This window comes from Oncorhynchus keta, chromosome 2 (genome assembly GCF_023373465.1).
Source record: "Oncorhynchus keta strain PuntledgeMale-10-30-2019 chromosome 2, Oket_V2, whole genome shotgun sequence".
Lineage (NCBI taxonomy): Eukaryota > Metazoa > Chordata > Actinopteri > Salmoniformes > Salmonidae > Oncorhynchus > Oncorhynchus keta.
The window spans coordinates 60,688,747-60,711,107 of record NC_068422.1 but is presented as its reverse complement, the minus strand read 5'-3'; the positions used below and the strand labels follow the sequence as shown (position 1 = coordinate 60,711,107).

Genomic DNA, 22,361 nt, shown 5'->3' with positions numbered 1-22,361 from the left:
TGACAACTGCTGAAAAGGGCTTAAAAAATACATGTGATTGTTTGAGAAATAGTTTAAAAGTATATTATTTAGTATTAGATGGATTTAGCTTGGAATTTGCATTTTTGGGACTACTCCATTGGTTCCGTTGTTCCAGGCAAACCATATCAAGTGCATTTCAAATATTTGAACATATTTGACATAATCTAGGTTATGTACAGTGTATTTGACCCAGGTCTGGTGTGTGTATGCAGGCATGTTCCGTGTGGTCCTGTGTTGTTGACCTTCATTCACACACCTCCAATCTCTCTGCTTGGGAGTCCTTTAATCAGCCACTCACTGTGGCCCTCCACTGAAGCGGCTGAGTCTCTGATCTGCCTGCCCGGGCTAGAGGGTCGCTGATACCATGGGCTTCATCACTCACCTGCCAGCTCCCTACAAACCCGTTCACATGTTGCTGGAAAAAGCAGGGGCACTCTGGCGTGACCCACTCAAGAGCTTTTTCCACCTCTGTGTGTGTGTGTGTGTGTGTGTGTGTGTGTGTGTGTGTGTGTGTGTGTGTGTGTGTGTGTGTGTGTGTGTGTGTGTGTGTGTGTGTGTGTGTGTGTGTGTGTGTGCGTGCACGTGCGCGTGTGCCAGAGTGAGAGAACATGAGCATGGGGCTGGCATCGACTCAAAACATGATTGACAGCATTGTTGAGGTGCATAGAGAATCCAAAATGAGAATCCAAAATGAGCTGTAAATCTTTTGTCATGGCATGCACCCAATGAAGAAAACACTGGATGACTCTGGGATGAATATGAAGGCAGGGCACGTCTACTGTATCGTAACAGTACCTTCTCTCACTCCGAGAGCATCTGAACTTAACAAGCACAGTTGGGGTTTACATTGACTTAGTCTAGCACCAGTGAGGACAACGAGAGCTTTGTGTCCCATTGTCAAGTCCCCATTTTAAGATGACTATCCTGTCTCCTGCATTATTCATGAGGATCAACTATGGAAAAGACCACTGGAAACACTGACTGTCCCCAAAGATGCATCTGATCATAGATCAGCCTTTATGTTAAGACTGAGGTCCATTTCATTGGTAGGCTCAGCTACACTCCCCCCGAACCAGAGGAGATGACAACACTGTGCGGCTCACGAGAGCTCTTATGAGTTTTTTTTATTGACAAATTGCAGAACGATGCAGTTCATTTCTGGACTAGAAGGGATGCATTTTTCACTTTTAACAAAGTATTTCATATTTCATTAAAAAACTGCTTTTTTTTAACCAGTGAGCTCAGACGTGATAGTAAATATTGCTCAGTGCAACGATTTTCCTATGAAGATGTGAAATGTTCTGACTGCCGCAAGTGTCAGGGACATCATTTAGAGCTGTCTTCTGGCGACGCTGGGGATTTGCCTTATTCTATAAATAAAGGATTCTCACAGGACTCATCTGAGGCTTATTCAGATTAACTCAGAGAACATTGTCCATTTGGAGCACAATGAGAAATAAACCCTACAATAATACGGTTCCATCTCCACAGATGTAGCATATTAATTTGATCACCCTGTTGTAGGAGAGCTGTCCTGCAATGCAGGAAATGTCAAACGTGTAGTGTATTTGAGATTTAAAAAAATAAATAAAAAATGCTTCTGAAGTTTGTAACTCCCACTTTTAAATTTCAAACTTGACTTAATTCATTGTCCAAGAATTATAAGCCACGTAACAATTCACATTTTCTGTTGCTGAAGGATTACTTCACTGCTGTAGCGAACAGGCTCAAATGAAGGTCCTACATTTGTATAAGCCTGAGAGTTAAGCTTGGATCCCCCTAAAAGCACTCCATCTCTCTCCCCTCTGGGAAATCAAATCAGTGACCTGGAGGGAGAGTTCAAACACGAAAAAAAAAACGAATATACTGTCTAAGCAGATAGATTTGCAATGAGTGCTCTGAATCACTTCTATCCCCCCCGAACCAAAAATCACGCTGTCAGTCCTCTCTTCAGCCTGGGTAAAGGCACCTCGTGTTGAGTGAAGACGGGTCGTTCTCATCCTGCACTGTCACAACCACAGTACAGGAGCTGTTTAAGCCTGCAAAGGAAATCATCATCAGAGAGAGACAGGCTCCATCAGTGAGTCACTTCGTTTGGCATGCCTCTGTCATACTGATGCCTTCAGTCTTAATCATGATCATCAGTCACTGCAGTGTCATATTTAAACAATATTCTCCTCAGAAGAAGCAGAGGGAAAGCCTCCAACATTACATCTGCTAGTCTAAAACTCATTTACCCTACCACTGCACCCGTCTACATATCACAATAGGTTACTACTGTAGAGTATCTCTGGATTATCTTTACATTGTACTATGTATACATTATCTTTGTGGAAGTAATCCCTCACCCCTCTCCCTAACACCACAGAACCACATTGCCATGCAGTACTGTTGGTCACCTTTAGCGTCCTCGGCAGTGATGGTCAGTGTGTACTGTGGGGAAGCTCCCTCCAGGTTGCCTGCTTGCACTGAGATGACCCCAGAGTCACGGTCCACCTGGAACAAGGCACGAGAGCTCTCTAGGATCTGGCCAACCAGCCGCTAGAAGATTGTCACGTTATCGGTTTTCGGATCATCATTGTCGGCTGCTTGAACTGTGACGATTTTTGTCCCTGGGAAAAGAGCAAAGTCCTCACAGATTAGTGTGTGGGCAAAAACCAATTTTCTTTGAACCCTCAAGTGAGAAACACAGAATCCTATTTTGAGCATCCTGATGAATTTCTCCATCCTTTTTTATTTCGGAGTATTTCGTTTTAAGCGTAAACAAAAGGCCTTTGTGATCCAGTATGTTCCAGAGTTGTCTGTAGGAGTGTGTCATATGAGTGTTCCGAGGGTTGCGTCTCACCCCGTGGGGCAAGCTCCTTGACCACGTTGTGGTACTGTGTGGTAGGGAACGTGGGTGGGCCTGTTGTCGTTGGCATCGCCCGCCAATCACTCTCAGCTCCACAGGCTTGGCGATCTCCCTGCCATCCGGAAGCTCCACCACGATGCTGATCTGGAACTATCAGACATGTGCTTTCACAAAGTGTCCAGATCAAATCTCCCTGTGTGGACGCACAGTGAGACCACAGACCTTCACACTGGAATAACACAAAGTGCCAGTTCTCAGCCATGGAAAGATCTTCATGTTCTGTATTGCACGGTGCACCATTACACACTGGAACCACAGTCTGAGATAAAGCCCCAACGATTTTGTATTCATTATTTATTGAGCTTTCTTGGAATAGATAGGGGGATGGGAGGTGTGTGGGGTGTATGTGTGTGAATGAAATTGCTTTTTTAGAGTGCAGATTGCTCACCCCCCTCTCTCCCCTTTCACTCTGACCTGTCTTTAGAAGATGAAGCCATTAGGTGAACGATAGGCAGTGACAGTGCTAACACTCAGTGTGTCCATTGATTCCTGGGCTGCCAGTCAGCTCACGGCACTGAGCCATTTTGCTTGTGTAGCGCCTTCTTTGACACGTCCAGAGATGATTCATCATACGGGCACGCAACTCTGTCAACACCAAGCGAGAGGTACTGTACACGTGCGTGCATCCCCTCCTCCTCTCCTCCCTTTTCCCTCCATCAGCTGTAAGAGTCACATGGCACGGACATATGAGTCTCAGTCAGTCAGCGTGGAACCATCGCAATCAGGGAACAACCTGGACTGCCTCACTCGTGTTGTGTTGCGTGAGGAGGTGGATCAATAGGCTGTGACTCATGTGTGATGCATGCTGGAACATGACAGCTCCATCATGAGAGGTGACAGTCACTGCCAGGCAGGGAGAGAGGATAAGGAGGGGAGAGGGGGTGTATCTGGCTTTATGATTACTGTGCTATAGGTAAGGTTCCGACAGAATAGACTCTCCGAGGGCTTTCTGTAGAAACAGAACATCCAATAACCTGATGAATTTCTCCTTACTTGTGTCAGTCCAGTGAGCAGTTAAGGTCTCTGGCCAAACACGTTGCTTGTTACTCTGCGGAATGACCCAAAAGACAACCTGTGCCAAAAAAATGGATGTTTATCTAATCCTGTACGGCTTTGGAGCTTAGTTTTTTGGAAAACTGCCGAGGAGGAAAAAAGACACGTTGTGATTTGAGTCATGATCCTCCTTTTCTTGTTAACCCCGATTTTCCTCTGTTCTTACAGTGTAATGCCGTACATCACATGACATGACGATGCGTTCACAGTCCTAACAAGTCCTTACTATATGTTAAAGACAAGGAGGTACGATACAATATGAATGAAAACTGTGTGGCCACTCGCCTGGTCCTGAGTCTCTCTGTCTAGTGGGGCGTTGAGAGAGATGACTCCCTCTTTGCTGACAGTGAACAGCATCTCTGGGAATTCCCCCTCCAGGCTGTTCCCTACCAGACCCCCCCACTCCACTTCACCTAGACACCGCACAGGGAAGCAGGGAAGGCACGGAACAGCTCATAAACTGAACATAGTCAATTCAACGGTCCCTCTGCACTGCAGGATTGTAGGATTGAGGCCCCCTTCAGCTGTTCCCACTCCCTCTCTCTCCTTCTCTCTCTCTCTCTAGTAGAGTATAGACACCTAGGCTCTAACAGAGAGGGAAACCTGTGAGGTGTTTAAATTATAAAGTGCTGAGTCAATGTACAAAAGCTCATACATGTTGGATGGGGGGGCTTCCACTGATTTAAAGCACAGGGCCGGACAGGGAGCTGTATGATTAGCTCAGAGGGCCCCATGAAACAGCACCGAAGAAGGAGCGGTCAACGGCAGAGATACAGGGAGGCATGTGCATCTCCTCAACCCACTGTCACACTTCCACTCCATTGCTTTGGAGATGGCTCCCCAAACGCAGAGGCTGTGTATACACAAGTCCCTCTTCTCACGACTTCCCATAACCAGTGTTATGGTGTTTCAGGGCCTCAGTGCTTTGAAGAGATGTAGTATATAACAACGTGATTGATGACCTGGTTGCTCTAAAAATGGATGAGTAGAGTACACCGTAGCTGATGTAATGTCTTGCTTTCATTGCTTGTTTTTTTAACAGCTTGCAGTGCACGCTCTGTCTTCTACGTCACCTTAAAAGGGCAATTCCACCACTTTTCAACCTCATATTCATTAGCTCCAGCACCATACCGGTGTCTACATATGTGAAAACGGCATGTTTCTATGACTTGTGGTTAAAAAGATAAGAAGAAACGGCCTACATTTGTCTTTTTTAAAAATCTGTGACATCAGTGATTTTCAAAAACCTACAACGGGTTTCTAGCCTTGAGGGAGGGTATTTTCTTGCTCATCACGTCATCAAGAAATTCTCATAGTGTTTGAAAATCACAATTTTTCAATGTTTTCTCCTTTGATGATGTCATCATGTAGAACCTTTTAACTTTGTATAGAAATGCGCTGTTTTCACATTTGTAGACACTGGTACTGTGCTGGAGAAAATGAAAATGAGGTTGAAAAGTGGTGTAATTGCCCTTTAAGTGCACAACTACTGTATTTATAATACGTCAATTTGATTTTACAAATCTGACTTAGATGTATAAGAAGTATGCACAATGTGGAATTCTCCTGCCTTGATTTAGCCTAATTGTTCATTTGGAAAAAGACCAAAAATGCCCAAAGATGAGCAATGCTTCTTGAGATCAACAACCAAAGTGCAACTATATCAATATCAATGACGGAAGGAGAATATTCAGAAAGAAATTTGCATAATGGAAGAAAAACCCATCAGCATAATGCATAAGTGTTGCACAACATTTCACTGAGTAGAGAAATCACTTTCCATATTGCCGATAGTAAAGGGCTCCCAGTTATACTCAGTCTTTCAACATGACCCACTGATCTGTTTGGTAACAGCACAGCTGTGAGTCCTACCACCTACATACACATGGTGGTAAAGGCAGAGTGGGTGGAGAGAGGCTTTTCCCATCATGTGGGCACGGTCGGCCAGTGGTGGATTCTATACTGTTACCTCTTTACATGGACATGCAGATATGGTGTTGTGTTCTGCCCCTACAATACAAGTTATAGCCTAATTCATTGTAATATAGTAATAGCATTTTGACCAGCAGATTATATTTTTTATGAGGGTTTGAGAATCTCAAGGACAGAGTAGCCTTGTATTTTAAATCTGAGCCACGCACGCACGCACGCACGCACACACGCACGCACGCACACACACACACACACACACACACACACACACACACACACACACACACACACACACACACACACACACACACACACACACACACACACACACACACACACACACACACACACACACACACACACACTCACTCACTCACGTTCCGGCAGAGATTTGTATGACATGTTTGAGATTTTGCCTGTCCACATTTTAGGTTGGTAAATTGGCATTGAAAATGTGAAAAAAAGATCAAATCTGCCCACGTTTTGATACCACATGTTTTGAGTCCACACGTTTTCAGTGGGCGGATGGAGCTGGCGTGAGTGAGAGGAGGAGAGGAGGAGGAGAGGGGGAAGAGGAGGAGGAGGAGGAGGGGGGTTGCTGTGGCGACACCCACAGACCACAATGAAATGTAGAAATGCACACATTCACAGCAAATCATGACTTTATGTTCTCGAGTTTGCGTTACTGACCATGTTCCATTGTTGTAAGCACCTGTAACTAGTTAAACAGACTATTGTTCCATCGTCGTAAGGACCTACATATAGAAAACAGACTATTGTTTTCCAGACTAATAAATGCTGATGGAGATGCAGATAAGATCCATACCACTGAGCAGTAACAGAACTTCCTGTTTTGCTCTTTTTGATCATGTCAGATGTTTCCAGTTATTTACACAGCTTTAGCGATTTGGTGCTGAGTCAAGCACTGGGCCGTGGCTAATATTATAAATGTTGAATAACAAGCTAATGGTCCGACTGTAAAGTAAACCAGGTGCAGATACGGCGACACTGGCCTGGCACAGAGCACAGAGACGGATCCCTATTCAATCACAACCGCTAAGTCAGAAACAAATGTAGGTTTTGATTGAACAATCTTCGACATTATGGACACACACACACACACACACACAGACACACACAGACACACACACCAACCGCGGGAATGGAACCTCGGGCTACAGGGACTCAGGCAGGGGAAAGCCTAGGGGTAAGAGTGACATTAATAATGCACACCGTGGTCGCTTAGGAAAGCCCAGGGGGACTAACAAGACAACAACACAACTGCAGTATCCTGATGCTTCACCCATTCCATTACATAATGACATTTTACAATGAACAGTCAAATAAAACATTGGATGAAAGTTTACAGTGTTTGACATTTGTCAGATGACTGCTTTCCATTATTCTAGACTAGAGGCAAAGGACACCTGGGTAGGGACACCTGCAGGAATATATAGGACACCTGCAGGAATATACAGATATCTCTGTGATCCCTGAAAGCATCACTGTGTGTCACGTATGAGATGGGGATGGAGATGGAGCATAATACTATGTCACCTGTGAGATGGGGATGGGGCAGGGGCCAGGGAGGTTCTACCTGTGAGATGGGAATGGGGTAGGGGCCAGGAAGTTTCTACCTGTGAGATCGGAATGGGGTAGGGGCCAGGAAGGTTATACCTGTGAGATGGGGATGGGGTAGGGCCCAGGAAGGTTATACCTGTGAGATGTGGATGGGGTAGGGGCCAGGAAGGTTATACCTGTGAGATGGGGATGGGGTAGGGGCCAGGGAGGTCCTACCTGTGAAATGGGGATGGGGTAGGGGCCAAGAAGGTTATACCTGTGAGATGGGGGTGGGGTAGGGGCCAGGAAGGTTATACCTGTGAGATGGGGTGGGGTAGTGGCCAGGAAGGTTATACCTGTGAGATGGGGATGGGGTAGTGGCCAGGAAGGTTATACCTGTGAGATGGGGGTGGGGTAGGGGCCAGGAAGGTTATACCTGTGAGATGGGGGTGGGGTAGGGGCCAGGAAGGTTATACCTGTGAGATGGGGATGGAGATGGAGCATGATACTATGTCACCTGTGAGATGAGGATGGAGCAGGAGCCAGGGAGGTTCTACCTGTGAGATGGGAATGGGGCAGGGACCAGGAAGGTTATACCTGTGAGATAGGGATGGGGTAGGGGCCAAGAAGGTTATACATGTGAGATAGGGATGGGGTAGGGGCCAGGAAGGTTACACCTGTGTGATAGGGATGGGGTAGGGGCCAGGAAGGTTACACCTGTAAGATGGGGATGGGGTAGGGGCCAGGGAAATACCTGTGAGATGGGGATGGGGTAGGGGCCAAGAAGGTTATACCTGTGAGATGGGGATGGGGTAGGGGCCAGGGAAATACCTGTGAGATGAGGATGGAGCAGGAGCCAGGGAGGTTCTACCTGTGAGATGGGAATGGGGCAGGGACCAGGAAGGTTATACCTGTGAGATAGGGATGGGGTAGGGGCCAAGAAGGTTATACATGTGAGATAGGGATGGGGTAGGGGCCAGGAAGGTTACACCTGTGTGATAGGGATGGGGTAGGGGCCAGGAAGGTTATACCTGTAAGATGGGGATGGGGTAGGGGCCAGGGAAATACCTGTGAGATGGGGATGGGGTAGGGGCCAAGAAGGTTATACCTGTGAGATGGGGATGGGGTAGGGGCCAGGGAAATACCTGTGAGATGGGGATGGGGTATGGGCCAGGTAGGTTACACCTGTGAGATGGGGGTGGGGTAGGGGCCAGGTAGGTTACACCTGTGAGATGGGGGTGGGGTAGGGGCCAGGAAGATTAACCTGTGAGATGGGGGTGGGGTAGGGGCCAGGGAGGTACCTGTGAGATGGGGATGGGGTATGGGACATGAAGGTTATACATGTGAGATAGGGATGGGGTAGGGGCCATGAAGGTTATACATGAAACAGTTTTGTAAAGAGGAATGGTCCAATAGGGATGGGGTAGGGGCCAGGGGTGAGATAGGGATGGGGTAGGGGCCAGGAAGGTTATACATGTGAGATAGGGATGGGGTAGGGGCCATGAAGGTTATACATGTGAGATAGGGATGGGGTAGGGGCCATGAAGGTTATACATGTGAGATAGGGATGGGGTAGGGGCCATGAAGGTTATACATGTGAGATAGGGATGGGGTAGGGGCCAGGAAGGTTATACATGTGAGATAGGGATGGGGTAGGGGCCATGAAGGTTATACATGTGAGATAGGGATGGGGTAGGGGCCATGAAGGTTATACATGTGAGATAGGGATGGGGTAGGGGCCAGGAAGGTTACACCTGTGAGATAGGGATGGGGTAGGGGCCAGGAAGGTAATACCTGTGAGATGGGGATGGGGTAGGGGCCAGGAAGGTTACACCTGTGAGATGGGGATGGGGTAGGGGCCAAGAAGGTTATACGTGTGAGATGGGGGTGGGGTAGGTGCAGTTGAGTGAGGGGCCTGTAACTCACCGTCCTCAGTGAGAGACACCTTGCCGGTCACAGAGTCTATGAAGAACATGTGACTGGAGGGGATCCTGGGGGTCCCTTCTGACTTTATTCTAAGATAATTTTACATTTGGTAAGAACATGAGTTGTTTAACATATTCATATCTACTGTAGTTCATTTGAATAGAGGCAGACTTTATGAGATATTTATGAGATATATAAGATATTCTCAATGTAAATCCTGCTCCTATCCTTTCCTGAAAGTCATGTGACAATGTAATCAATGGCAACCCACTATTATCTGGTGGTGTGATGCTCACCCAGGCACACAGCTCCCTCTGTTCATCCACTCAAACGCGAGTCCCCTCAGTCACATAAATCCAGACGCCTGAGTCATCTCTGACGCAAAAACGCAAAGAACTACCCCACAATAGCCCAAGGTCAGACTGTAGTAAGACTCCAAGAAAAGGAAAGAAAAAGTACATCACCTCCACTTCTAATACACATAGCGAATATGTCCTTCACTAGAGACATGTGGATAGTTCAAGTGATGCTATTTCTGTATAATTCATAAAGATTCAGACAATTTTTTTTAAATTTTTTTTTTATTTTTTACCTTTATTTAACCAGGCAAGTCAGTTAAGAACATGTTCTTATTTTCAATGACGGCCTGGGAACAGTGGGTTAACTGCCTGTTCAGGGGCAGAACGACAGATTTGTACCTTGTCAGCTCGGGGGTTTGAACTCGCAACCTTCCGGTTACTAGTCCAACACTCTAACCACTAGGCTACGCTGCCGCCCCCAATGCAACATCACTCATCAGTATGTATTGAAAAATAAACTCACGAATGGGTCATCACTTAAAATCCCTTCCGTGAACGAACAAGGTTTTCTCCTGAATGGCGAATTATCTGGATTTCTGCACAAGTTGGTCATAACATTTTATCTGATCTTCATCAAAGTCACAACAACAGACAAACACATGTCTGCTTCAACTAATAACACACAAGCAATTAGAATTGTTCTTGTCTTTATTGAGCACACTGTGTAAACATTCACAGTGCAGGTTGGAAAAAGTGTGTGAACCCTTGGATTTAATAACAGGTTGACCCTGCTTTGGCAGCAATATCCTCAACCAATCGTTTTCTGTAGTTGCAGATCAGACCTGCACAACGGTCAGGAGGAATTTTGGACCATTCCTCTTTACAAAACTGTTTCAGTTCCACAATATTCTTGCGATGTCTGGTGTGAACCGTTCTCTTGAGGTCATGCCACAGCATCTCAATCGGGTTGAGGTCAGGACTGACTGGGCCACTCCAGAAGGCGTATTTTCTTCTGTTCACGTCATTCTGTTGTTGATTTACTTCTGTCTTTTGGGTTGTTGTCCTGTTGCATCACTTAACTTCTGTTGGCTTCAAAATGATTTGATAAACTAATTATTCCGTCGGTGATAGCAAGCTGGCAGCAAAGCAGCCACAAACCATGATGCTGCCTCCACCAGACTTTACAGTTGGGATGAGGTTTTGATGTTGGTGTGCTGTACCTTTTTCTCTCCACACATAGTGTTGTGTGTTCCTTCCAAACAACACTACTTTAGTTTAATCTGTCCACAGAATATTTTGCCAGTAGCGCTGTGGAACATCCAGGTGCTCTCTTGCAAATTTCAGACGTGCAGCAATGGGGTTTTTTGGACAGCAGTGGCTTCTTCCATGGTGTCCTCCCATGAACACGATTCTTGTTTAGTGTTTTACCTATTGTAGACTCGTCAACAGAGTTGTTAGCATCTTCCAGATATTTCTGTAAGTCTTTAGCTGACACGAAGATTCTTCTTAACCTCATTGGGCATTCTGCAATGTGCTCTTGTAGTCATCTTTTCTGGGCGGCCACTCCTAGGGAAAGTAGCAACAATGCTGAACTTTCTCCATTTATAGACAATTTGTCTTACCGTGGATTGACTTTTAGATCTCTTTTGTTAGAAGCATGGTTCACATCAGGCAATGCAGTGTTTTTATGGGGCAGGGCAGTTCTTACCAAAATCTCCAATGTTGTTTTATTGATTCGACTCCAGGTTAGTTGACTCCTGCTGAGAAGGACACCTGCGAAAAGCACACAAGGTTTCAAGCACTTAGTATCTAAACGTGCACCTCATAACATGTCAAAAATGTCTCCAATGCTATTTGAAGACATTGTAGTCTCTCACCTTTACATATACAGTATTTCTCACCAATTTCCTCCAATCTAAAATTGTAAGATTTTATTAGGAATGTTGTACAGAGATTGAAATTAAGCATGGGGGAAATATCATTCTTTCACTCAGACTGCTACTCAAATGGCAAATATTGACTTCCTAATTTACAGTTGAAGTAGGTGCCTTTTGTGAAGTGGTGCCTGCAGCAAACCATCCCCACGACATGATTCTGCCACCCACATGCTTCACGGTTGGGATGGTGTTCTTTGGCTTGCAAGCCTCCCCTTTTTCTCCAAACATAACAATGGTTTTAATTAGCGGCGCGACACAGATGGCCGACCTCGCTTCGTGTTTCTAGGAAATTATGCAGTATTTATTTTTATTTTTTACGTGTTATTTCTTACATTGGTACCCCAGGTAATCTTAGGTTTCATTACATACAGTCGGGAGGAACTACTGAATATAAGAGCAACGTCAACTCACCATCATTACGACCAGGAATATGACTCTCCCGAAGCGGATCCTGTGTTTTGCCTTCCACCCATGACAATGGATCGGATCCCAGCCAGCGACCCAAAACAACGACGCCGAAAAGGGGCAAACGAAGCGGTCTTCTGGTCAGGCTCCCGAGACAGGCACATCGCGCACCACTCCCTAGCATACTACTCGCCAATGTCCAGTCTCTTGACAACAAGGTTGATGAAATCCGAGCAAGGGTAGCATTACAGAGAGACATCAGAGACTGTAACATTCTTTGCTTCACGGAAACATGGCTCACTTGAGAGACGCTAACGGAGTCGGTGCAGCCAGCTGGTTTCTTCACGCATCGCGCCGACAGAAACAAGCATCTTTCTGGTAAGAAGAAGGGCAGGGGTGTATGCCTTATGATTAAAGAGACGTGGTGTGATCATAACAACATACAGGAACTCAAGTCGTTCTGTTCACCTGACTTAGAATTCCTCACAATCAAATGTCGACCACATTATTTACCAAGGGAATTCTCTTCGATTATAATCACAGCCGTATATATTCCCCCCCAAGCAGACACATCGATGGCCCTGAACAAACTTTATTTGACTCTATGTAAACTGGGAACCACATATCCTGAGGCTGCATTCATTGTAGCTGGGGATTTTAACAAGGCTAATCTGAAAACAAGACTCCCTAAATTCTATCAGCATATCGATTGTGCTACCAGGGCTTGTAAAACCCTGGATTATTGTTATTCTAACTTCCGCGACGCATATAAGGCCCTCCCCCACATCCTTTCGGAAAAGCTGACCACGACTCCATTTTGTTGCTCCCAGCCTACAGACAGAAACTAAAACAAGAAGCTCCCATGCTCAGGTCTGTTCAACGCTGGTCCGACCAATCTGATTCCACGCTTCAAGACTGCTTCAATCACGTGGATTGGGATATGTTCCGCATTGCATCCAACAACAACATTGACGAATACGCTGATTCGGTGAGGGTGTTCATTAGAAAGTGCATCGGTGATGTTATTCCCACAGCAACGATTAAAACATTCCCAAACCAGAAACTGTGAATTGATGGCAGCATTTGCGCGAAACTGAAAGTGTGAACCACTGCTTTTAACCAGGGCAAGGTGACCGGAAACATGACCGAATACAAACAGTGTAGCTATTCCCTCCGCAAGGCAATCAAACAAGCAAAGTGTCAGTATAGAGACAAAGTAGAGTCGCAATTAAACGGCTCATACACAAGAGGTATGTGTTAGGGTCTACAGTCAATCACGGATTACAAAAAAAACAGCCCCGTAGCGGACCAGGATGTCAAGCTCCCAGACAGACTAAAAACTTTTTTGCTCACTTTGAGGACAATACAGTGCCACTGACACGGCCCGCTACCAAAACCTGCAGGCTCTCCTTCACTGCAGCCGAGGTGAGTAAAACATTTAAACGTGTTAACCCTCGCAAGGCTGCAGGCCCAGACGGCATCCTCAGCCGCGTCCTCAGAGCATGCGCAGACCAGCTGGCTGGTGAGTTTACAGACATATTCAATCAAATATTATACCAGTCTGCTGTTCTCACATGCTTCAAGAGGGCCACCATTGTTCCTGTTCCCAAGAAAGCTAAGGTAACTGAGCTAAACGACTTCCGTCATCATGAAGTGCTTAGAGAGACTAGTCAAGGACCATATCACCTCCACCCTACCTGACACCCTAAACCCACTCCAATTTGCTTATCACCCCAATAGGGCCACAGACGCCGCAATCGCAACCATGCTGCACACTGCCCTAACCCATCTAGACAAGAGGAATATCTATGTGAGAATGCTGTTCATCGACTACAGATCAGAATTTAACACCATAGTACCCTCCAAACTCGTCATCAAGCTCGAGTCCCTGGGTCTCGACCCCGACCTGTGCAACTGGGTACTGGTCTTCCTGACGGGCCACCCCCAGGTGGTGAGGGTAGGTAACAACATCTTCACCCCGCTGATCCTCAACACTGGGGCCCCACAAGGGTGCGTTCTGAGCCCTCTCTATTCACCCACGACTGCGTGGCCATGCACGCCTCCAACTCAATCATCAAGTTTGCGGACGACACTACAGTGGTAGGCTTGATTACCAACAACGACGAGGCGGCCTACAGGGAGGAGGTGAGGGCCCTCGGAGTGTGGTGTCAGGAAAATAAACTCACACTCAACGTCAACAAAACAAAGGAGATGATTGTGGACTTCAGGAAACAGCAGAGGGAGCACCCCCCTATCCACATCGACGGGACAGTAGTGGAGAGGGTAGTAAGTTTTAAGTTCCTCGGCGTACACATGACGGACAAACTGAATTGGTCCACCCACACAGACAGCGTTGTGAAGAAGGTGCAGCAGCGCAGGAGGCTGAAGAAATTTGGCTTGTCACCAAAAGCACTCACAAACTTCTACAGATGCACAATCGAGAGCATCCTGTCGGGCAGTATCACCACCTGGTACGGCAACTGCTCCGCCTACAACCGTAAGGCTCTCCAGATGGTAGTGAGGGCTGAACAACGCATCACCGGAGGCAAAATACCTGCCCTCCAGGACACCTGCACCACCCGATGTCACAGGAAGGCCATAAAGATCATCAAGGACAACAACCACCCGAGCCACTGCCTGTTCACCCCGCTATCATCCAGAAGGCGAGGTCAGTACAGGTGCATCAAAGCAGGGACCGAGAGACTGAAAAACAGCTTCTATCTCAAGGCCATCAGACTGTTAAACAGCCACCACTAACATTGAGAAGCTGCTGCCAACATACTGACTCAACTCTAGCCACTTTAATAATGGAAATTGATGTAAAAAATGTATCACTAGCCACTTTAAACAATGCCACTTAATTTAATGTTTACATACCCTACATTACTCATCTCATATGTATATGTATATACTGTACTCTATATCATCTACTGCATCTTGCCATCTTTATGTAATACATGTATCACTAGCCACTTTAAACTATGCCACTTTATGTTTATATACCCTACATTACTCATCTCATATGTATATACTGTTCTCTATACCATCTAATGCATCTTGCCTATGCCGTTCTGTACCATCACTCATTCATATATCTTTATGTACATATTCTTTATCCCTTTACACGTGTGTGTATAAGGTAGTAGTTGTGGAATTGTTAGCTTAGATTACTTGTTGGTTATTACTGCATTCTCGGAACTAGAAGCACAAGCATTTCGCTACACTTGCATTAACATCTGCTAACCATGTATATGTGACAAATACAATTTTATTTTATTTGGTCATTATGGCCAAACAGTTCTATTTTTGTTTCATCAGACTAGAGGACATTTCTCCAAAAAGTATGATCTTTGTTCCCATGTGCAGTTGCAAACCGTAGTCTGGCTTTTTTAAGGTAGTTTTGGAACAATGGCTCTTCCTTGCTGAGCGGCCTTTCAGGTTATGTCGATATAGGACTCGTTTTTACTGTGGATATAGATACTTTTGTCCTTTGCTGTTGTTCTGGGATTGATTTGCACTTTTTGTACCAAAGTACGTTCATCTCTAGGAGACCGAACGCGTCTCCTTCCTGAGCGGTATGACAGCTACGTGGTCCCATGGTGTTTATACTTGCGTACTATTGTTTGTACAGATGAACATGATACCTTCAGGCGTATGGAAATTGCTCACAAGGATGAACCAGACTTGTGGAGGTCTACAATTATTTTTTCTGAGGTCTTGGCTAATTTATTTAGATTTTCCCATGATGTCAAGCAAAGAGGAACTGAGTTTGAAGGTAGGCCTTGAAATACATCCATAGGTACACTCAAATGATGTCAATTAGCCACCAGAAGCTTCTAAAGCCATGACATCATTATCTGGAATTTTCCAAGCTGTTTAAAAGGCACAGTCAACATAGTGTATGTATATGTCTGACCCACTGGAATTATGATACAGTGAATTACAAGTTAAATAATCTGTCTGTAAACAATTGTTGGAAAAATCACTTGTGTCATGCACAAAGTAGATGTCCTAACCGACTTGCCAAAACTATAGTTTGTTAACAAGAAAGTTGTGTAGTGGTTGAAAAACGAGTTTTAATGACTCCAACCTAAGTGTATGTAAACTTCCTGACTTCCACTGTAGATCTGTCTTCCGTTCCTGTAATGACTGGCTCTGCCTGTCACTCAATTCTGGGCTAATGTGGGTGACATTACTTGACTTCCTGTGCTAATTATTTTCTTGAATGGCAATTACAGCTGAGAAGCTGGGGGGAAAAACTCACTTCCAGCTAAAAGTAAATTCAACTGTAAGTATGAATGGCGAATACAAGTTAATTAAGACACATACGGTAGCCTAAATATCTAATCTGATTGTAATTAACTAAGGATACTGTGTCTCATTTGGTCTTGCTTGACAGTACATTGTTTGAGGACAAGCCAGAGATAATACACCCCAATTAAAACAAATCATTGCATTATATTGCATTCAATTTTATGGTATTTTTGATGACGATGATTACAATATCGTTCCATCCCATCCAATCTCATAGGTCACATTGCATTCCATATTTGCCAATGGCCATAATAACCGCATGGATGACTAATCACATGTATTATAAACATATCACTACATGCAGAGATAATGTCATAAGTGTGATTTTGTCAACCTGCAGGGAGTAAGATGGCTCTGCTTCTCTCTGTCCAGAGGCTTCAAGGCGTAAAGAAATCCTGCCTCAACAAAGATCCCCTCATCGTCCCCTGTCGCCATCACGTCAGTGGAGGGAGCTGGGAGGTTAGGGAGCTGTGTTGGACAAGGACAAAAATATTCATTCAATCTACAATTCCCCCTTCAATACAATTAGACGGTTAGTTTAGTATTCTCGGCAAGAGTACGATTGGAGTTCAAATAAAACTGCTGCTTACTGTGTGTCGGCAAATGTTGACCTTTTACACCAAAGTTGAGAGGATAAGTATATGTCGCTGCAAGCACAGGAGATCTCTGGGCCTTGTGTAATGGGTTTTTGCTCTGCTCATTCAAAGTCAATTGAACATTCACCCGTGCGATGATGTGTAAATGGTTGAGTATGCGCATGTATAGCTCCATCTGGCAATCCTTTTAAATCTTTTGAGTGAGCGGTTATGTGTCATAATGACCGGCGACATTTTCCCCCTTATGGAAAACTTGTTCACCGCTGACAGTTTGTTCTCAAGGACGTCACAAGCTGCTGGCAGAGGGGCTGTAAACGAAACAGACACCCTCTGTTCCAGATCCACAATGCCCGTGTCTGACCCAGCCGCCGTCAGGTATGAATGGTCACGGTATCCTAGTCATGGTGGTGGTGTGACTGTATGTCGTAGAGGACTGTCATGTAGCCTGGCCTGGCATGGTGTGGCTGTGGCATGGCTCGAGCAGCCTATGAAACAGGAGAATGCTCGTGATCTGTGCTGCCACTCAGCACTGCATGTTTTACGGCTTCACATACCACATAGCAACTGGCTCTCAGCCGCCACAGCCGTGCCAATGATCTCGGCATGCGTTTAACTCCTGAGAACCCAACATTTTTATTTGGTCTGGGAACCTTCTTTTTTTTCGACTGCTCCATAACCTAATTTTAGACCAACAGGCTGAAAAGTCTATATTTAAAAGCTGTGCAGTGGTTGACAACGTAGCTAATCGTTCACACCAAACATTCTTCTCTTGTTATGCCTCTAATGCGTTGACATGAAATGCAAATGTTTTCATGACAAAAATGTATCTTTGTGATTCTTAGGCCGGTAGCCTAGTGGTTAGAGCGTTGGACTAGTAACTGAAAGGTTGCAAGATTGAATCCCTGAGCCGACAAGATAAAAATCTGTTGTTCTGCCCCTGAACAAGGAAGTTAACCCACTGTTCCTAGACCAGTTAGCCCACTGTTCCTAGGCTGTCATTGAAAATAAGAATTTCTTCTTAACTGACTTGCCGGGGAGGAAATTAAATAAGAAACATTCATGTTATGATAAAACCCCAGCAATCATGTGCCACAGAGCAGAATACCTGAGGAGTTCAGAGCCATTCAAAAAGTAAAGCGGGTGAGAAAACAACTCTGACTCATACAGACCTGACTGTCAGTGCCGTTTCTGCTCAAGAACACACACGTTTTGAGTAATAACGTTGTCCTTTCCACCCGAACACAAAGTAGTGCCAATTATCCGACCTCCACACCTTCACCGTGTCCGCCATTAGAGTGAATCTGAGGTGTGTTTTGATCATACATCATGCAAAAAGGAAGAACGTTGACTGGACCGCGGATTGAATTTGACAGCTTCAAAAGGCCTCCAATTACGGTGTCAAACACGTGCGCTGACAGGACAAACCTGATGATTTCTAGGTGGCATTTTGAAAAGAATCCTCCTGCCATGAGTGCAGGGCTGATGGTCTAGCATTGAACAGACAGCCAGAGGCGCTCCAATTGTTCTTTAGTGATGAGGGGGCTGTGCGGGAGTAGCTCCGTCATAATTACATATTGAGCGCTGAGTGCAGTGCAACAGCGAAACTTAGCTTTTTTTTATGGCCCTTCTCCCGCTTTAATTTGCATATAGCCATTAATACATCAATCTCAGCAGGACCAGGGTATGATGCATCACATAGACTGGCTGAAATATGGAGATAATTATTCCTTCATTATTATTTCCCGATAAGCAAGCTGCTTTGATGTAAATGTTTATTTTTATTTTTTATAAATGGTCCAACTAACTCAAAAGTCTTACCGTGGCCAGGTACCATGGGAAAATACCATCATCGTTTTCAGGGATGCCAATTTTAAGATTGGTTCCTGAGCACGGTCCTGGAGTACCACCAACGACACAATTCCAAGGAGACAAAGGACATTATGAATTTCAATCATTTCGTCGAAGTTTGTTTTCCCAAAAACAGTATAAATGATGCTACTAATCTGAGATGGCTGTAATGACTTGTGGCCACATTCAAAGGAAGCATACTTCTAGTCAGTGTAATGATGAAGATGGACGTAACTTATCTTCTAGTCATGTGTTTCTGTAACTGTATATCTGTAAAGTCAGGATGCGCAACATTTCCAGTCAAACAGGGGCAATCTTCTACGTTTGGGAACACATGGTTTCTATGGTTTCTGTCTTGTTGCTGATTGGTTCTCACTGTTATGAAGCAGAGAAAGAAAGATGGAGAAAGACAAAGAGAAGAAAAAAAAACAATGTGAATGCTAACTATTCTATTTTAATAATCTTTTAAAAAATAAAAAATAAATTAATGGACCTGCCAATCTGCGGAATCAACCATCTTTAAACTGTAAAGACAACTTCAACAGGCCTACACTTGTGCAAGAAAATGTTGCATTTAAATGCCTGTTAGGTTATACTCAGTAAACACAGGCAGTAGGCCTACATGGTACATTGATGTCTTAGCACATTCAGACTTAACAGCAGAAATAACCTTGCAACCTGGACCACTCAAATTAGTACGATATGTTGCAAATTACAATTTGTATATGTTACAAATTTCAATCTGTGTGATATGTTATGAATTGCATATTTGTATAATATGTTACACATTTGAAATGTTACAAATTCCAAATTTGTTTTGGCTAATGTTAGTTAGGTGGCTAACATTAGCTTTCTTTCTTTTTTTACCTTTATTTAACTAGGCAAATCAGTTAAGAACAAATTCTTATTTTCAGTGATGACCTAGGAACAGTGGGTTAACTGCCTGTTCAGGGGCAGAACGGCAGATTTGTAGCTTGTCAGCTCGGGGCTTAGAACTTGCAACCTTCCGGTTACTAGTCCAATGCTCTAACCACTAGAATAGCCTGCCGGGTTAAGGGTTAAGGTTAGGAGTTAGGAGTTAGGTTAAAGGGTTAAGGTTAGGGGAAGGGTTAGCTAAGTAGTTGCAAAGTCGCAAAAAAAAGTAGACAGTATTTGCAAAGTTATACACCCGACCAACCATTCTCCTTTAGTTTTTGCCTTAATTAAGTAACCTTATGTACCCATACCAAAACCATACTATTTTGAGTGCACTATGTTACGTCTTGTCTGTGAGACCAGGGTGCACTCTCTGTTTCCCAGCACACAGTTATACCTGCAACACAAAACAGGCTAGCAATGAATTGTTCTCTCTATAACAAAAATAGATAGATAAATAAATAAATAAATAAATATTATGACTTTATAGTATGTGTTAGATGGTCACAAAAGACAAGGCAATAGGCACAATAAATAGTTAATGATGAGATTTGGCACTCCAATAAATCCCCCCAAAATAAAATAATGCTGGGCACAAGTCCCGGGAACCTCTGTGCCTCGCTGATGGCCCATCGCGCCGCAGACAGCGCGCAGACAGCACGCAGACAGCTATTCACAACATCCATAGGCAATTCACTTGCAACAATATTTACATGTCTTATTTATGATTCACAAAGACCGGCGAATGAAAACAAACTCACTCTCTGAACCTCAACCTGTAGGGCAGAATAAGAGCCTATACCTCGCAAAAAAACTGAATCAATCAATGGCAAACATCACTTATTTACCTAACACTCCGCGATCGTTTTTAGAAGACAAATGTTCATTCGAAAACGTTGCATTTATTTTGTCTTACCTTCTCTCAACCATATGCGTGTTCCCTATGAAGGTGGGAGAACGGTTTGAATAGTGTGGAAATACGAAGTGCGTTTGCAGGACTCTCCAGTTTGTTTTTACTACCTTGTTTTCTTCCAAGTAATGCTGTTGGTCCACAAGACTCCAGTCCACTGAACAATCGAATGGATTCATATTTATGAGGACATCAATCAAATAACAAGGAAGTCTGTTTTATATGTACCCTTCCGTTCAAAAGTCTGTGGTCACTTATAAACGTCCTTGTTTATGAAAGAGACTCACATTATTTTGTCCATTAAAATAACATCAGACAAAAAAGATCAGAAATGCAGTGTAGACATTGTTAATGTTGTAAATGACTATTGTAGCGGCTGATGTTTTTATGGAATATCTACTTAAGCGTACAGAGGCCCATTATCAGCAACCATCACTCCTGTGTTCCAATGGCACATTGTGTGAGCTAATCCAAGTTTATCATTTTAAAAGGCTCATTGATCATTAGAAAACCCTTTTAAAATTATGTTAGCACAGCTGAAAACTGTTGTGCTGATTAAAGAAGCAATCAAACTGGCCTTCTTTAGACTAGTTGAGTATCTGGAGCATCAGTATTTGTGGGTTCAATTACAGGCTCAAAATGGCTAGAAACAAAGACCTTTCTTCTGAAACTCGTCAGTCTATTCTTGTTCTGAGAAATGAAAGCTATTCCATGTGAGAAATTGCCAAGAAACTGAAGATATTGTACAACCCTGCGTACTATTCCCTTCACAGGACAGCGCAAACTGGCTCTAACCAGAATAGAAAGAGGTGTGGGAGGCCCGGGTGCACAACTGAGCAAGAGGACAAGTACATTAGTGTGTATAGTTTGAAAAACAGACACCCCATAAGTCCTCAACTGGCAGCTTCATTAAAAAGTACCCGCAAAACACCCGTCTCAACGTCAACAGTGAAGAGGCGACTCCGGGATGCTGGCCTTCTAGGCAGAGTTGCAACGAAAAAGCCATATTTCAGACTGGCCAATAAAAAGAAAAGTTTAAGATGGATAAAAGAACACAGACACTTTTTTTTATTTTACCTTTATTTACCTAGGCAAGTCAGTTAAGAACAAATTCTTATTTTCAATGACAGCCTAGGAACCTTGTCAGCTCGGGGGTTTGAACTTTACAACCTTCCGGTTACTAGTCCAACGCTCTAACCACTAGGCTACCCTGCCGCCCCGGACAGAGGACAGAGGAAGATTGGAAAAAAGTGTTATGGACAGACAAATCTAAGTTTGAGGTGTTCGGATCACAAAGAACATTTGTGAGAAGCAGAAAACTTGAAAAGATGCTGGAGGAGTGCTTGATACCATCTGTCAAGCATGGTGGAGGCAATGTGATGGTCTGGGTGTGCTTTGGTGGTGGTAAAGTGGGAGACTTGTAAAGGGTAAAAGGGATCTTGAAGAAGAAAGGCTATCACTCCATTTTGCAACGCCATGCCATACCCTGTGGACGACACATAATTGGAGCCAATTTCCTCCTACAACAGGACAATGACCCAAAGCACAGCTCCAAACTATGCAGTAACTATTTAGGAAAGCAGCAGTCAGCTGGTATTCTGTCTATTATGGAGTGGCCAGCACAGTCACCAGATTTCAACCCTATTGAGCTGTTGTGGGACCAGTTTGACAGTATGATACGTAAGAAGTTCCCATATCAAGCCAATCCAATTTGTGGGAGGTGCTTCAGGAAGC

The 22,361-nt window shown here is 44.4% G+C and overlaps 1 long non-coding RNA gene across 2 annotated transcripts; it reads right to left on the bottom strand.

Moving 5' to 3' along the window:
* Window positions 1-11,360: 11,360 nt before the first annotated feature.
* LOC118362747 (uncharacterized) lies at window positions 11,361-20,759 on the bottom strand. Of its 2 annotated transcripts, none has more exons than XR_004821259.1 (3): window positions 16,949-17,650; window positions 16,693-16,826; window positions 11,361-11,475 (listed from the first exon to the last, which is right to left on the bottom strand). It is a non-coding gene; the product is annotated as an uncharacterized LOC118362747 (long non-coding RNA). The 2 variants fall into 2 exon arrangements; XR_004821258.1 differs by lacking the exons at window positions 11,361-11,475; window positions 16,949-17,650 and adding exons at window positions 18,773-19,177; window positions 20,634-20,759 and having other exon boundaries at window positions 16,516-16,826.
* Between the last annotated feature and the right edge of the window lie 1,602 nt (window positions 20,760-22,361).